Source organism: Cricetulus griseus, chromosome 2, assembly GCF_003668045.3.
Source record: "Cricetulus griseus strain 17A/GY chromosome 2, alternate assembly CriGri-PICRH-1.0, whole genome shotgun sequence".
In the NCBI taxonomy this organism is placed as follows: domain Eukaryota; kingdom Metazoa; phylum Chordata; class Mammalia; order Rodentia; family Cricetidae; genus Cricetulus; species Cricetulus griseus.
Window position 1 is genome coordinate 206685068 of NC_048595.1, and position 18818 is coordinate 206703885.

Below are 18818 nucleotides of genomic sequence, written 5' to 3' on the forward strand. Positions count from 1 at the left end.
AATGGGAAAAGATATTCATCAACCCCACATCTGACAGAGGACTGATCTCCAAAATTTACAAAGACCTCAAGAATTAGTCACCAAAACACCAAACAATACAATCAAAAAGTGGGGTACAGAACTAAATAGAGAATTCTTAATAGAGGGATCTATAATGGCTGAAAAACACTTAAGATTAAGTGCTCAATATCCTTAGCAATCAGGGAAATGCAAACCAAAACAACTCTGAGATACCATTCCTGTCAGAATGGCTAAAATCAAAACACCAATGACAGTTTATGCTTGAGAGGATGTGGAGAAAAGGGAACACTCCTATACTGCTCGTGGGAGTACCAACTTGTACAGCCACTTTGAAAATCAGTATGGTAATTCCTCAGGAAAATGGGAATGAGTCTGCCTCAAGATCCAGCAATTCCACTCTCAGGCATATACCCAAAAGAAGCACATTCATACAACAATGGCATCTGTTCAACAATGTTCATTGCAACATTATTTGTAATCGCCAGAAACTGGAAGCAACCTAGATGCCCCTCAACTGAAGAATGGATACAGAAAATGAGGTACATTTACACAATGGAGTACTACTCAGCAGAAAAATCAATGGAATCTTTGAATTTGCAAGCAATGGATGGAACTAGACGAAACCATCCGGAGTGAGGTAATCCATTCACAAAAAGACAAACGTGGTATGCACTCACTCATATATGGATTTTAGACATAGAGCAAAGGATTACCAGCCTATAATCCACATCTCCAGAGAAGCTAGGAAACAAAGAGGACCCTAAGAGAGACATACATGGTCCCCCAGAGAAGGGGAAAGGGACAAGATCTCCTGAGAAAATTGAGAGCATGGGGGAGAAGGGAGGGAGTTAGGAGAAAGAGAAGGGGAGAAGGGAGAAGGAAGATATAAGGGACCATGAAGATTGAGTTGGACGAAGAAGAGAGGAGATCAAGAAAAGAGATACCTTAACAGAGGGATCCATTATAGGTTTAAAGAGAAATCTAGCACTAGGGAAATGTCAAGAGATTTACAAGGATGACATCAACTAAGAATCTAAGCAATAGGGGAGAGGCTATTCTTAAATGGTCTTCCCCTATAATGAGATTGATGGCTACCTTATATGCTATCCTAGAGCCTTCATCCAATAGCTGATAGAAACAGAAGCAGAGACCCACAGCTAATCATTGAGCCAACTTCCTCGAAATCCAGTTAGAGAAGGAGGAGTGATGAACAAAGGGGTCAAAACCATGCTGGGGAAACCGAGAGAAACAGTTGACCTGAACAAGGGGGAGTTCATGGACCCCAGACTAACAGCTTGGAAACCAGCATAGGAGGGAACCAGGCCCCTGCACGTGGGTATCATTTAGGAGGCCTGGGCAGTCAATGCAGCCCCTGGTAATGGAACAGCATTTATACCTAGTGTACGAAAAGACATCAGGAGCCCACTTCCCATAGAGAGATACTCTCTCAGCCTAGACACATGGGGGAGGGCCTAGGCCCTGCCCCAAATGATGTGATAGACTTTGATGATCCCCCCTAGAAGGTCTCACCCTTTCTATGGAAAAGAAGAAGGATGGGATGGGGGTTCGTGGGGGGCATGGGAGAATGGGAGGGAGAGGGAACTGTGATTGATATATAAAATAAGATTGTTTCTAATTTAAATTAAAAGGGAAAAGATATTAAGACAATATTTAAAAGTGAACAAACGTTGCATATTACATAAATTAGTACAAAAATATTCAATCCTTGATTTTATTGTACTGTGGCTATGTAGGTATTGTTTTTATTTTTAGGATGCATACTGGCATATTTGTTGTAAAGAGGTATCTCATGGCTGAAACACATGAAGAAAATAAGAACTGTTAAACAAGCCAAACAATATGATGAAAGCAGACACAGGTTCTCCCAATCAACACAGACTTTCTTTAAATCTGAAATGATGTGAAAACTAAAATGTAACAGATGATTAAGAAGCAAATGACAAAAATAAGCAGAAGAAATTGTGGGCTTCAAATGCCTATGGGTTTAAGCCTGGACTCTGCTGTGAAACTTTGAATAAATTGCTCCAGTTATCCAAATATCAGTTTCCAAATTATAAAAGATGGATCAGAAAAGAATTTTCCTTCTCAGGCTTGTGCGGGCATTATGTTACCACATGTAGAACCCTCAGTAAAATTTGCCATTGATTTTGAGGCAACTGAATAGAAAAGAAAGCAGACACAATACATGCTGAGGTGTTGGGAAATTACAGGCAGCACTCACTGCTGTCCCCAAACCACTGGAGCATTTAACAGAAGCAAGCCTCATTAAGGATTTGAATTAGCTAATGGACAGTCTCAGCCTGTGCTGCCTCTGAATGTTCTGATTCCTAGAGACAATAAGGTCTCTAGGTGACTGATAAGAAAGGAGTAAAAAGCAGGCAAGAGCAAGTGTACCCTAGCGCAGACAATATTACCAATAGCACTGACCTGATGCTGGGTATGCTTAGCTCCAATAAATAACAAGACACATGGCACTGATCACCATATTTCAGACATATGCCTTGCAACCTCAGAGCACCAAGAAATGGTGACCTGGAGAAGAGCACATGGTTCCAATCTCGTCCTAAATTATTGTTTTGACATGTCATGGAATTCCCTCTTTCACAACTTTTTATAATATAAGCCCATTCTCAGATTTTTAGGAGTGTTTTATTTGTAGTTCTAGAATTGTCTAAAGTGATCCATGGGGCAAAACTTCTCTGAGCTCCTGCCACTATGTCCCACAAGGCTCTTGCCTCTCCCCATGCTTAGGTCAATAATGCAGTACTTCCACAACCGAGTACATCCTCTGATTACATTTTCTCCTGGGCCCTTACACAAAAGCATGCAGTCTGATACATCATGTCATTTTCAAGGAAGAAATCAGAAATCTGTCTGCTTTCAAGGCCTGAGTGATGGGACTACGAACAAGAATAGCAACCAAAACACCTCAAATTGGGGGTGGTTGAGGCAGAGTTGACAACTGTTCCTGAGAGGCCATTTTTTTCTTTATTTATTACCTGCCAGAGTAGGGAGGAAGGAAATCAACTAGGATAGAGGATTTGGTAAAACACCCTAAACTCACTGGGAACATGGATGAGGGAGGACAAGAGTCTTATGAAGGATTATAGGTACTAGCAACAGAATGACTATACAAATTAACATTCAAAGGTAAGAATTTTAGAGGAAGGTAAGATTTTAAATTTTTAAAAGAAGATAATTTTTGAAGGTAGCTTCAGAGAAAGAATTTTATCAAAAGTATTCCAGCACAGTAGGCATCTGCCTCAGGTACAGCAAAGTTTATAGCCATGACAGTGATGATAGTATGGGAGGCAGACTTATTCTATTCTGTCAGTTTGAACAGTTGCACAACTCCCAGGCCCTCTAACAGTATTAAAATATACAAAACAGAATTTAGAGATCCAATAACTCAATCTTTCTATTTGTTGGGAAAAGGTAAAAGAAGCAAAAGAAATCAATGATTGCAGAAATGCCAACTGGCAGTGATCAAATGTCTTTGCAGGTATTGCTATTTGATCTACGAACCTGAAATCCATGCTTCTCAGGCTGTCTCAGACAAAAGAAGCTAGCAAGGTTTGTGCCTGGCTAGTGTCTGCCTCCATCTGATGCTCATCGGAAAACAGACACCCAAATTTAACATCCTGGGCCATCTACTAAACCCCAATCTTCAGACCATAATTTTTGAGTAGAAGTTATACGTATCCAAATGAAGAAACACACCAATGAGACCACTGTACCCTGAGTACTATGTCTGCTCATAGATCAAATCATGTGGACCCAATGCATAGTAGGGTGGGAGCAAACACTCTATCACCCATAAGAAAATCACACAAGTTTGGTGAGAGTTATTTGTAGGGAGAAATATGTGTGGATCTATTGAAAAAAATCATTAGCACAGCTCTAAGGCAACCACACTGAAGTTTTCCAGAGAGCCATGGTCTTCCAGACACCTTCAAGCCAAGATCTACTCTCAGTAAAAATCTAGAAATGTGTGTTTTCTTCAGTGAGTGACTTTCCTCAACCATTCAACTGTTTACTATTCTTGTGTTTGTTCCATTTTATGCTTGGTCCCTATTTCTGCCACTCCAGTTGTATGACTCCATCCTTCTGAATAAGCAGTGAGGATTCAACTGGAAAGATATTGAACAGCAGTGCAGGGCTAAGTGATGGCTGATGGGGGAAACACTTCTGTGTATGTTTATCTTATTGATTGTTGAATAAAGCTCTGTTTGGCCAATGGAACAGCAAGTTAGACAGGACTAGGAGTCAAAGAGGATTCTGGGAAATGTAGTAGAGAAATGATGTTCCAGGCAGCAAGTGACATAGCAAGGAGACTCATATTTAAGAGAGGAGAAACAGGAAGTGTCTCTTTTCCCCTTCCTCCTCCAGCGGCGCCATGTGAGCCATGAGCAAGCGAGGGTGCTAGCAAAAGGCATCCTCTATAAGATAAGTCTTATAAAATATATAGATTTATGATAATTAAGACTGAGCTAACAGATGAGAATCCTAGTCATTGGCCAAGCAGCTTTGAACCAAATACAAGTCTCTCTGTGTATTAATTTGGGCCCTAACTCGGTCGGGGAGCTGGCATAAAGCGCACACGTGGCGGTGGGTCTCAGGCAGCTTTGGCGGAAAGATTTATCGTAACAGATGGCAATCTTCTACTATGTGTCCTGGGTGCTGCTACCCTGTCTCTCACCTCTTGCTACTGGTTTGTTCTAGAATTAGACTCTCCTTTGTAAAATGTAATATAGTCCCCTTGAATATGGTAATTTCTTCCCATCCTTGCAGATATAAAAGGTAGAAGTAGAATTTAAAAAAAAAAAAAAAGAAAAGAAAAGTGAGTGGTGGGATCCATGAAAGCAGAAAATAGAAAGCACAGAGTGGTAAAAGTGAATGCAGTAATTTCAAACAAACAAGCAAAATAGTTCAAATTATACATTTCCAAAGCAGAAATCAAAGTTTAAGAAATTTCCAAACATTATTTATAGATGAAATATTAGGGTTTATTTTTGACCAAATATCTGACAAGAAGCAACTCAAGGGCAGACTCTGCCCAGTGTTTTAGTGAATATTCCATCATGCAAAGGGAGTCTTGGTGGTAGGCAAAGCTTGTGGCTATGTAAACAATACTGTGAGTATACTTGTTCACATCTAGGCGAACACTATCACTCAGTCAACTTCCTGTTTTCACTCCTTCCAATGGGATGGGATGGTGCTGACCCCTCATCCCCTCTGGAAATCCTTCAAAGACACACTCAGAAATGCTCCTTAGGAGATTTTAATTCCAGTCAAGTTAATGATGAAGATTTACTATTACAGTGTACATTTAAAGAAAAACAAGCTGTTTGAGGATTAACCCGATTTTCACTAAATGGATACAACATGTTTAGTCTGCCTGTAGATACAATGAACCATAATATAAAGGTTGTTATGAATGGTCATATGAGGAGAGAAATTGATAGCAAGCTCCTTTTTTCTAACATATTTTATTTAGCTGTTCCAAGACATTCCAATTCAGGGAAATCAAAATTCACTGTATACTATCCACACAGCCTCTTCCACACTGCACAGAAGATAATGAGATGCTTCAAATCTATTTATACTAAGGATACAAATCCAGGGTTCCCTTTATGATACATAGTAGTGACCATGCTTTATCAGAGCTGTTTTTAATGATGTTGCTCAGAATAGTTTCCTTCCAGATGATGATTGAGAAGCTAATTTAAAAAAAAAATGGTGCCAGGTACCACAAGAGTAACAGAACTGTGCTGTTTTCTGGGATTTTGTTTTTCACTTTTTTTTTTTTAATGGAGTGTGCTGGATGTCTCTACAATTTTGTTCAAATGACTGCAGAACCTGAAAAAGCTGTTGTTGCTATTGAAGCATAACATACTGCTATTATTGATATATATATATATATATATATATATATATATATATATTGAATTTTTGAAAACTTTAGCTGTGCTGTCCACTTTAAAAAAAAAAAGTATCCCAGTTTACCGTGTTGAGTTGGCATTGTACAGAAACTAACAGCCATATTGGTCTAGAAATGTTGAACTTATTTTTTTCCATTTGTACAAGGGTAACACACTGTATTAAATATGTAAGGTCTTATCTACCTGGGTTTGATTACAAAAACTAATAAAGTATTCTCTAAATAAAAAAATATATACATACTCTTAAAAAACAAACAAAAAAAACCTATACATACTCTCAAAAAAAAAAAAACAAACAAAAAAACAAATCCAGGGTTCCCTTTTTCTGAATTCCTTGGGACACTTAACAATTCAGATTCTATTTTGTATTAAGATAATACTGTGTGATAATATTAAGATAATTCCAAGTTTGATTTAGCCATATTATTAAACTATATAAAATGCTTCTCAAGTTCAGGTCATATTTACCTTTCCAGCTTCTAGGGAAATACAGGTAGAAAGCCTTACACAGAGAGAGTGCCTAATGTCCTGGCTTCTGTCACTATCTGTCTCTGAGTGGCTCTCAGTTTGGCATGAAAATATGAACCATAATACAGCCTTCAATGTGCTATTGAATCACCTGGAATAACATGGTAAAACCAAAAGAAACCTACTGTTCTCAAGAGCATCTTTCCTGTTCTTTGTTGAAGAGTGAAGTAGTTCATCATGGCCTGGGCTAAGCAGAAGACACACCTGGTTACTCTAGAGTCCAGACAGCCTCATTTCCAGGTACTGAAACAGAAATTAAAGATACTAATTGAAAGTACTAGAGCAATGGCTCAGTGATTGGGCATGAGTACTGCTCTTGCAGAGGATCTGAATTCAGTTCCCAGCACCATTAAAGGTGGTTCACAGCATCCTGTACTCCAGCTCTAGGGATTCAGTATCTCTGGTCTCCATGGACACCTTCTCTCACAGGCACATAATGACCCCCAACATGCATATAATTAAACATAAAATAATCTTTAAACAAGGAAATACTAATTGACTACATAGCAACAAATTTTTGTTCATTTTAGTAGTGTTTATTAATTGTAAAAAAATGTACTTAATTATGGGGTTTCACATATATCTGTGTGCTATACCATGATCTGTTATCCAGATTTACCCAGAAACACATATTGTGGGAAGACCAGGATTGGTCTTCTAACACCCAGGTATCATCCTCATTTCTTTAAAGTCCCACTTAATCTTTATCACAAGCTTTGGGTCATCTGGTGAGACAGAGAGTCCCTCTTTCTCAGATAATATAAAATCTCAGTTGGGAGACAGCAGTGATCAGTGGATGAACCCAGCAGTTCTAGATCATAGGCACCACTGTGGTTGACTTGCCTATAACAATGGAGAAAATAGCATGCAACTATTATGAAGACCAGATGAGTTAACATACATAGAAAGTTGGCAGTGTATAATATATGGAAGAAGACAAAGGAAGATAATTTCTTTGCCACTTTTCCCTGATTGGGTAAACTGGAATCTTATTGTTGCTATTGTATCTCATCCCTGACAACAATTAAAAATACTCAAAAGAGCCAGGCAGTGGTGGTGCACGCCTTTAATCCCAGCACTTGGGAGGCAGAGGCAGGCAGATCTCTATGAGTTTGAGACCAGCCTGGTTGAACTAGCTGAACATGAGCTAGTTCCGGGACAGCCTCCAAAGCCACAGAGAAACCCAGTCTCAAAAAACAAAAAAAGAAAGAAAGAAAATATTCAAAAGAGATGAGGAATGATTGCCATGGAAAAAGCAGTAAGGACCAAAGCAACACAGGGACACAGTGGATATGACAGGGCACAAAGAACAGTGGCCTTTTACAAGCAGTAAACACAACAAAACAAATAACACTTAGTGTTTCAGCAGAGCAAAGCTGAGATGTGTGTGGAGACAGTAGGGACTACTGACATCCTGCATCACTAATCACAATGCTTGTCTCCAGACTATTTATTTGTAGAAGCGCAATGACAAGATATATTTCCTGTCTCCCCCTGGCCCCAACCTCATTAGGATTTTCTGCCCCTTTGCAATGTCTTCTGTACATTCTGAAGGATGATGTGACGTGGAAGGAAAGTTTGTGCTCAGAATGCCCTTTGCTCATCTCAGCTAAGCATTAGTCTGTCATGGAGACATTTGGGGCAAAGGATGCACTGTCTATGCTGGCTGCCTGCAGAGTCTAACTGTTAGTGCTGAGATGTCTGATGCAGGAGAAGCGGTGGGAAGACAGACAAGGGCAAGCATAGCAGCTAGATTAAACAGGAAGCCACAATGTCACCTGCTCTGATACGGGCTTTAACAACCATATATTCTCCCTCTCCTCTTACCCCATCACTACTTGCTGCATGACTACACAGCTTCGTTTGGAGCCAGATGCAAACAGAATGATTTGAGGAAGAGAATGGCATTGTGGGTACTGCTAATTGTTTTGTCTTAGTAGTATTTATTAATTGTAAAAAATAATGGATTGAATTATTTTATACATCTCTGTGCTGTACCAAGATCTGTTTTCCAGAACATACCCAGAATTACATGTTGCAGAAAGAACAGGATTACACTTCAGTCTTCTAATCCCAGGTATCTCACAGACCCTCCTTATCAATATTTAAATAATGCATCATAAAGGAAGATTATACTGAAAATGGGGAAATAAAATAAGGATTCCTTATTGATTTTAAAGTATTGCTGACTCCTCATCCCAAATAGTTAACAGCTAGCAAGTCGGAGAGAGCACTGTCCCAAGACCTGTAAAGTGTGATCTTCAGAGGTTGCTTTTATATAGATTAACTCATCATAAACATATAGTTCATACAATTAATTGTGAAACAAAGTGGTGTAATGAAAAAGAATCAAAACTACAAGTTTCTATAGGGTTAATATGAGGAATACAGTCTTTGTCATAATACAGCAAGAAAAATCTGAAAACTATAATTTAATCAGTTTTTATAATGAATATTACATAAAGTTGAGTGTTATCTCCTTATATGCCCATACACATGAATTTAGAATGATAGTTTAAAGCCATGGGCTTTTCAGGCCTCTTTAGCTCACTTCATACAGACCTAATTGCACCTGAGTAACAACCAAGGTTTTTCATCTGAGTCACTGGGATGGGCAGGGGTCAACCTTCCATGTGAGATGTAGCCTTTGCTGCCCCTCCCTCCTGAATGTGTATCTACAAGAAGCATGCTTCCTCTGCCTCTTTCTGTGTTGTCTCCTGCAATACAAAGCTGAACTCAAATGTTTATGACTAGCGTTCTCAAACCTTCTAAAATTAGTGACTGTAAAAGCTAAGGTCAGTACTTTTTATGCCATCCTAAAGCCCTCATCCAGTGGCTGATGGAGGCAGAGGCAGACACCCACAGATATACACTGAACTGAACTCTGGAACTTAGTTGCACAGAGGGAGGAATGAAGATCAAAGGGGTCGGGACCAGGCTGGTGAAACTCACAGAAACAGCTGGCCTGAACAAGGAGGAGCACATGGACCCCAGACTGCTATCTGGGAGGCCAGTACAGGACTGATCCAGACCCCTGAACTTGGATGTCAATTAGGAAGCCTCCACACTCTAGGGAGCCCCTGGTAGTGGATTAGTACTTTTCCCTGGTGTAAGAAGGGATTTTTGAGATCCCATCCACATGAAGGGATGTACTCTCGGCCTGGACACAGAGGGGAGGGCCTAGGCCCAGCACAGGATGATGAGGTGGACTTTGCAGAGCCCCTGTGGAGGACCCTACCCTGCCTGGGGAGTGGAGGGTGGATGGGGTAGGGGGTAGGTTGGGGTGGGGTAGGAGGGATGGGGGTAAGGGGAGGGAGAGGGAGAAGAGATTGACATGTGAAACAAGCTTGTTCCTAATTTGAACTAATAAAAAAAATACAAAAAAAAAGCTAAGGTCAGAAAAGACAGTCCCCAAGGGAGGGAATGAGACTTTAATGGTGGAGATCTGAGAGTTCCAAAGAATTCCCTCATAAGGCACGGAGCAACACTCAGGTGACATCTAAAACTGTCACAGGGCAGGTGATGGCAGATCACTTTGCATCAGTAGCCTGGGCATGAACTAATATAGCATGACTTTAGGGCCAAAAAATTATGTCTCTAGTAGGGTTGGTGTGCTTGGCAGTATACCAAGGTGGTTTGCTGTCTGGTTTCTCTGTTATTGGGAGGACATGTCTATGTGTTCCCTATGGCTGCTAATTGTCCCCAAGTTCACCGTGCCATATTGCTTCACAGTCATTCTGCCGTTTGGTGATGGCTGCAGGCTCCTTCCATTCCTTTAGCATAACTCTTGTGTGTAGCTGTGACCACTGCTGACATTTGGCCATCTGTTGAGGCCAGGTTCTCCCCGAAGCAGCCTCAGAGCAAAGGGTTTACATAAATGATTTATGAAGACACATCCCAAGAAAAAAAGGAGAGGAGTTAGGGATCAAAATCAGACAGGAAAAGTCCAGTCTGCCTGGCCTCAGACAGCTCCCAGGGACAGCTCTGGATTATAAATTGCACTCTGACCTTTTCCAACCTCTCCAGCAAAGATCTGGGATTTGGTCCTCCACAGCAGCTAGTCACTGATGATGATTAGATGTTAGGGCTATGGTAGATAAATTAATGCCAAGGTTATTATGCATGTAACCAAAACTGTCCTTTCCAGAATTCAGAAGTCCCCCTCTCTAAATATTTACTCATTGAAATCATTGAGTTACTTATGCAAAACTGGGCAAACCTCTGGTGCATAAAGCAGGCTTTACTATGAGAAGGCAGATCATTGGGTGACAGAATGCTGGGCTGCTTGCTGAAGAATGTGACCATAATTGAGAAGAGACAGAGAAATGGGTGGTATCTTAAGGTGAACACAGGACTCAAGGGACAGGCTTTTTAGATGGCACTGTTTTCTTGTCAGTTTAAGCAACAGAAAAAAAAGTTCAATAATGCACGAAGGAACAATTATTGGAGAGATATTCTAAAATGTTAACTACTCATGGGGACACTGGTGAGTGTGTGCATGTGTGAGTGTATGTGTGCATGTGTAACATTCTAATTGTCATTTCTTCTATAAACAAGCTAATATATACCCACAAACTCCAAGTATGAAAAGTCTCTGAAAGATTGAGTACATTACCCAAGAACATACAGGTAGCAGGTCCCAGAAGCAACTTCAGACTCACCTTTGGCTCTCTTTTATTCCTGTTGTGAGCTCAGCTGACACAATTGTAATATTGACACTACTCTTCTGCAGGCCAAACTCAGTGTACAACCTGTGGAAGAACAGGTTTTATTTTTAAAAGAAATAAATACCATAAACTTTCTTTGGGATGCTCAGGTGGTGAATAAAATCCCAACCCCACCCTAGCCCAGTGGATATAAATCATTTAAACTGAAAATCCCTGAGATACAACAACCAGGGAGAAAGCTAAGTGGCTTGACTTAGAAAATATTGTGCATACATTACTCTTCTCAACGGGAATAGCTTCCTTTTTGGCCTCAGTGAAGATGTTAACATCCCTCCAGAAATATTGAATTTTAAATACTTGAATGCATAGAATATAAAAGCTGGCATGGCCATGATGCCCCATACAGATGTAGGCTACTAGAGAAAGTCCCAACTAGAAATTTCTATGTACTTCTCACCAATATGGCTAGAAAGAACTTCTTTCACTGAGTAAATTCTGTAAATTACTGACTCACAAACTAAATAGTTATTGTGACCTATAGTGCAGAACTCAACACTGAAAATGAAAGCCACAGTGTGCATCTGCATGACAGTCACAGCAATGCCCCCTCATGAGGTCTATACTTTAGTCCCCAGAATGCCATCCTATGTATCAAAGGAGACTCTGCAGATGTTAAGTCATACTTTTCAGATGTTAAATAATAAGATAGATAGATTTTTTACATTATTTCTATGTATTCAATGCACTCACAGAAGACCATATACCAGGGTATCAACATGGTCAGAGCAAGAAATTAAAAGACATTACATTTCTGATGCTAATGTGAGTTTAAGACGCATCAGCCAACAGAAGCAGAGGCACTTTAAAGATGTATAAATCAAAGAAAAAAGAAAGATCCTCCTCTTAGTGCTTGTCAAAAGGAATACAATTTTTCTAAAACCTTTGTTTCAACCCAGTAACACCCTAGAATTATATATATATATATATATTCTATATATGATATTTTAAACCACTAAATTTGCAATCATGTTTCAGCATTCAGAACAAAGCAGTACATTTGCCATAGAAAAAGAACACCCAGAGATCTAAAAGGAAATATCAGGAACTGTGAAAGCATATTTCAGTAGGATATTTTCTTGGCCCAAGCTGGTGAGAAATTGAAAATGAATACCAAAGCCTAAGGCATAGCCAATGTCTTCATTTGAGCTCTCCCAAACAGTGTGAAATATGGACTGGTCCTGTAGTTCATGCAGGAGGCATTATTTGGAAATGGAAGGGAGGTGCCTTGTCAAGGTCTGAGACAAAACCCACAAGAGCTCAAGCCTCTGAGACACAAAGATTGTTTCCCAGATCTATCCATCCATCATGGGATTTCTGGGCAGTGATCCATGGCCTCCCATTCCCTACTGGATAAAAGTTACCCCTACTACTTGAGGAGGCATTCAGAATTTGGAGAACCTCCTTAGATATGGCCAGAAAGACCTGCTGTGCCTTCCTCTGAAGATCTGACCTTACATAGATCTACCATCCACTGTCATGGCTGAGGTCAGCAAGAGGATAGAATGGCAGGAACTGATTAAAACAAAGGCCGACCCACAGCCAAACAGTAGGCAGAGTTCAGGGAATCCTGCAGAAGAGGAGGAGAAAGAATTGTAGCAATCAGAGGAGTCAAGGACACCACAAGAAAAGCCACAGAATCAACTAACCTGGGCCCATAGGGGCTCACAGAGCCTGAACCAACAGCCAGGGAGCCTGCATGGGACTGACCTGGGCACTTTGCATATACCTTATATTTGTGTAGCTTGATCTTCATGTGGGACTCCCAACAGTAGAGGTAAGGGCTGCCTCTGAGACTTTTGCTTGCTTTTGGGAACCTTTCCCAGCCTTAATACATGGGAGGTACTTAGTCTTACTGCAACTTGACATTCCATGTTTTGTTGATATCCATGGGAGGCCAGCCCTTTCCTGAACAGAAATAGAGGAGGAGTGCATTGGGGAGTAGGGACAGAGGAGGGTGGATGGAAGGGGGTAATGGGAGGACAGGAAGGAGGGGAAACTGTGTCTTGGATGTAAAATAAATGGAAGGAAGGATGGATGGATGGATGGATGATAGATAGATAGATAGATAGATAGATAGATAGATAGATAGATAGACAGATAGATAGAAAAGAAGACAGGGCACACAGGGACTTTGCTACAGTTAGTGATGCATAAATGCAATATGTACTACTATATAAAAATAAATAAAGCTACCAAAGACAAAGGAACATAGTAACAGAAATTATATACAAAATATATAGTTATAAATACTCATAGGAAAAGGAAGGTAGCCTATGTGTAAGAGTGTAAATAAAAACAGAGTAGGTATTTCTATGCAGAACAAGTACAAATATGCCAAGTACTCTTTACATTGTATATTCAAAGAGTTGAAAACAAATTTGTTTTGACTCATCATTTCCAGTTATAATCACTTAAGTTGAGGAAGTGAATAATATGTTTAATAATTTAAATGACTTATAATGGGAAATTGCTTAAATAAATCTTAGTGTAAACACATAATAGGTATGAGACATTATCATGTTGCAACTATATTTAGATATGGAAACATATTCATGGCATACTATTAAATGAAAATTCTGAGTAGATGCCCATGGAGTGATTCAGTTTTCTATAAAGGTTTTTTATACCTGAAATTATACAAGTGATTATCTTTAAGATTTATTTTGCCAGCATTTTCTAGAAAAACTATTTTATATGATTCAAATTAGTTATATAAAAAGAACTCATTATGGTACTTACAGTCTTCTTTATAAAATAATTTTGTGGTAACTGAATATAGTAAGAGCTAAAGATAGAAGATGCTTGACAGTCTCAAATTCTGTGTATGCCGACACAAATGGAGCATTCTAACTGCTATATCTTCCTTTATAATACAATAGAGCATTATAAAAAGTTTACATATATGGCTTAACCACTCTGTAGGCATTTGAAGTTATTTTACAAAATAAGTAAAATGAATTTTGGCAACAGAAAATCTCATTACATCATTGCTTTTATATCACTTGGCATATATATTAGTAAGTAAATTCTTGAAGTAAGCTTGGAACACTTGGGATTAACTAAATTCTCCCGACCTCAGTATATAGAAGGATAGCAGCCAAATAAGATTTAACAACTGTAGTGGGTCATGTGGTTTTCTTCTTAAGTTTGCGAGAATGGCAAACCATCCTTTCTATAAACTGACTCAAACCCATGATGTTCATTCAAATATCTCAATAAATCATTTCACTGTAGACATTAGTCCTAAAATAAATCACTTACCCTATGGAATGGTACTGATTACTTTATAAAAACAAACAAAAACTAAAAGTAATTATAAAAGGCCATCAGCTATGGAATGTATCAATAACACTCATGTTTATTTAGAGTTTGTTACAATTTTTTATTGAGTTTACAAAGGGTTTTCATGAGTCTATAGTAAACATCCAAAATATAAAGAAGGCCTCTCCTTTGGTCTTCACAAATGGATGGCAGGTCCCATTGCTGAAGACAACAGCTACACAACTCACTGAACATGGAGAAGTTGAGCTGTCACCCCTTCATGCTAATATCATGGATACAGGAAGGTACCCTGTACTCTACCAAAGGAGGAAAAAGGAAAAATATAAACACCAATCTAGCTACAAACCCTTGATTTACAGTGGTATCCTGCCAGCAAGATATGCTAATGCAATGGTAGCACAAAGCTTAACCAACCAATAACTGATTTGACTTAAGGCCTACTCCACAAGATGGAACCTATACCTGACACACCTTGGATGACCAAGATCCTAAGACTACATAGCACAGGAACCTAGCATAGAACCAAATGCCACTGTTCTACTAAGACAACACAGCAATAAAATGACTCCTACTGAAATTCTGCTATACTCATGGATCATATGGTGTTAACTTGTATGTATGTTTCCATGGCTAACCTTCTGGTCTTGGACAAGCAATCCATGTGACCTCCCTTGCAAAGAGACATAATGTCTGCTTCCACGAGTCCTCAGTTGCCTTCAGTACTTTATATAGGGTTGAGGCCTCCTGAATATTTCTCCATCCTGTTTGGCCTGTTCATTAGTGTTATCATTGTTCACCTCACATTTGAGTAGTGATGTGGCTAGGAGTTTGTATGTGTAGCTTCCAATGTTACTAGGACACACAATCTAACAGAAAACTCCCTATTCTTCTGGCTCTTAAAATCTTTCCATCCCCTCTTCCAAAATGTTCCTTGATCCATGTGATGGGGGATGTCCTTATGTATATATGTATCTCTTATTGGTTGATGAATGAAACACTGATTGACCACTAGGCAGGCAGGCAGATAGATGGGGCTCCCAGACCAGGAGAAGGCTGGGGAGAGGAAGACAGAGAAAGGCCTTGAAGAGACACCATGCTGGCAAAGGAGTAACACACTGGATTACGGTAAACCACAGCCTCATGGCAATACATAGATTAATAGAAATGGGTTAATAATTAAGACAGAGCTACCCAAAAAGAATCCCTAGCCATTGACCAACAGTTTATAAATTAATCAACCACTCATGTGCTTATTTGGGGCTAAAAGGCAATAGAATAGAATAGAAACCTCCATCTTCAGTATTAGGTGTGGGAGTGTTTTGTAGTTTTATCCACTGGGACTGGTCTCTATAAAGCTGCCTTATAATTGATGTGGTTTCCTGTAGTGGTCTCCACCTGTTGCAAAGAGAACATTCCTTGATGAGGGGTGAAAATGACACTTATCTAAGGGGCTTAAGGACAAATGGTTATAGGGTGTTGTTAAGGATTATGTTGGTTTAGTAAATAGGTGGTTGTAATTTCTCCTTCAACAATAATGACTTCACTAGTATCAAATAGTTATTTAGGTTTCCAGTAACTGGCAGGATATTCCTTTTGTTGAGCATGTCTTTAGTTCAGTTAGGCAGCTATTGTTTACCACCAAGCTATTCATGAAACCTCTGTGCCTTTAAGGTTATGGTGCCACACTGGTCTTGATGTGCTTGACAGGTTTCATAGCAGGATAGGAATGTTAGTTGCCTCCCTCCTTTGGAAGTTTGCATGGTGCCTTCTGGTATCATGAAAGCTAGTCCTCAGTGAGGAGGCATTCATGTCAGTTTCAGTTCAGGGGTGTCTGGGACCTGTTTCTGAAGTGCACGGTGTCTTCAGAAGTAGGGACTTACCATGTTTATGGAGTCTCTTGTACAGCCCTGGCCAATAACTTAAAAGATGGCTGTCATGTCTTGAATTGGGGTTTTGTTAGGTGCTCTTTAGCTCTTTGAGGGAGGGCTATCAGCCCATTAGAAAAAGTCAAGTTAATGACTTTTTCTGGTGGCAAAAATAAGACATCTTGAAACTCTTCTTCTGGAAAAAGTAAAATATCTTAAAATTCTTCTGCTCCCTATTACCACAACAGTGAGAACAAAAGACCTATGTAGCCCTAAACTTGTGAAAGATCTGGAGGAAGAGGGGAGAACAAGTGTGCTAGAGCCCTGGGGAAGGCCAGGAGGATTTCAAGCCAGATAGGATCCCCGCACTGGAAGTGGGAACTGGACAAGAGCTCCCATCCCTAACCAAGAAACTGAGCTATCACCAATTGACAATTTCTTACAAAATTAGGAAAATCAGTTTTCTCCAGGAGACCCTGACTGGGTAAGCACACTTAAGGGCAGGTCCCACGCCTAGAAGTAGACAGTCAACACAAAATGAACTCAATGGTGCTTTTGGAGACTGTTTTGGTCAGATTGTTTTACTTGGGCTTTTTGTTTTTAATGTAACTGGTCTTTTGTTTGTCTTTTACTGTTTCTGATTTTTGTAGCTTTACAGGTTTTGTTTGTGTCTGTGTGTGCTTCCCATGTTTTTTTCACCATATTTGCTTGTGTGCATTGTGTTTTGTTTGCTTTTTATTTGCCTGTTTGTTTTCAAAAGAGAGCAAGAAAGAAGGCATCCAGTTGGATGGGTAAGAAGGTAGGGAAGATCTGGGAAAGAAAACAGGAATGGATACTATAATCAGAATATATTATATAAATTTTCAATAAAAATAAATAATAAATAAAATTAATGGTAAATTTATAAAAGTGAAACATTGAACAAATGAGAATTTTACCAAGTTCCATTGAATATTAGTTGGCATATTTAGAACTATGCCAAGCACACAAAAAGCCTATTTATTTGTTACATAGTATAAATATGTGAATAATGTTCCTACTTGCATACACACTCCTCTAGGGAGAGTTCTCAGTGGGGTCATTACTCCAAGAACCCCCCTGCTTAATTATGCCTTTAAGTGAAACATCAGTCTAGCTTGAAATTCACATACGATTTATAGAAATCATTACCTAAGCTTTGAGCCTTGGCATTGAAGAATAATAGTCAAAATATACATAACTGGAATTATAATCTGGAATCCAGTTTCTTCAACTGTGGGGTATAAGCCCAACATGTGGTCATATAACAAAATATAGGATCTTAAAAAAAACAATGATGATGACAGAAGTAAAAGTTTTTTGACGGTGCTATGACGACACGTTAATTCAAGACTGAACATGTCATGTGTTTGAGATGTTTCTGGCAGTTCTCACCATATCACATTGTGTGACTTAGCCGAAGCGCTGATTCTGAACATACAACTTGTGCATTTTGCACCTCGAGTGTCATGCCATCACATCATGCTATGCCAAGAAATGCTGCCGAAAACACCTTGGCTCAGATTCTAGATTATTGGATGCTGTGAATGTAAGTGTTTTCACTGTAGGTACAAAGTTTCTACTCTTATAGGAATATAACAGTTTAGTTACAGAAAACAAAACTTAATATTTTCCTACCATCATTCCTCAGCATATTTATTTGCAGTATGCATATGCTAGAATATTAATTTCAAAATTTGTTTAAGACTTGAGCTTCAAAAAAATTATCGGATTAATTTTGGTTAGGGATTAGGACAGAATTTCCAACAGTTACTAAAATGGCCCTAAACATACTTCTGGCATTTTACAGGTCATATACACAAAGTGGCATTCTCATCATGGATGATTACAAAATCACAACCTCAACTCTGAAACAGGGAGTTGCCCTAGGGCTTTCAGTATCAATTATTGACCAACATGTATCACATAAAAGCAATAATATCCTTCTCAATAGAATGTTCATTAGCTTCCATATTTAATAAATAACAAAATTATCTATAAAACAAAAATTGCTTTCAATAAACTTCTTTAGGACTTATTGTCGGTAAATGTTTCACTTACATGCCTGTCACACACCTACATGTAGGATATGGAGTTACCTTAAAACTTTTCAGGTGGAAAAGAGGCTACACATGGGAAAGGTTTAGGAAGCTCTACTCTGCAGCATGAGTCAGCAGTTGCTATGAAGAAATCATATCAGCCCAGTCTTTGTTTACAGATAAAGCTTTATTTGAACACAGCCATACTTATTCATAAACATGCTACCAAGGGCATTTTCATACAACAGCAGCAAAGGAGACATAGCTGAGATACAACCGAGTTTAATGTGCAAAGCCCAAAAATATTTATTATCTGGCTTGATACTGACTCTTGTTCCAAATCCCTCCACTAATAATGGGACTTCTACACTTTCA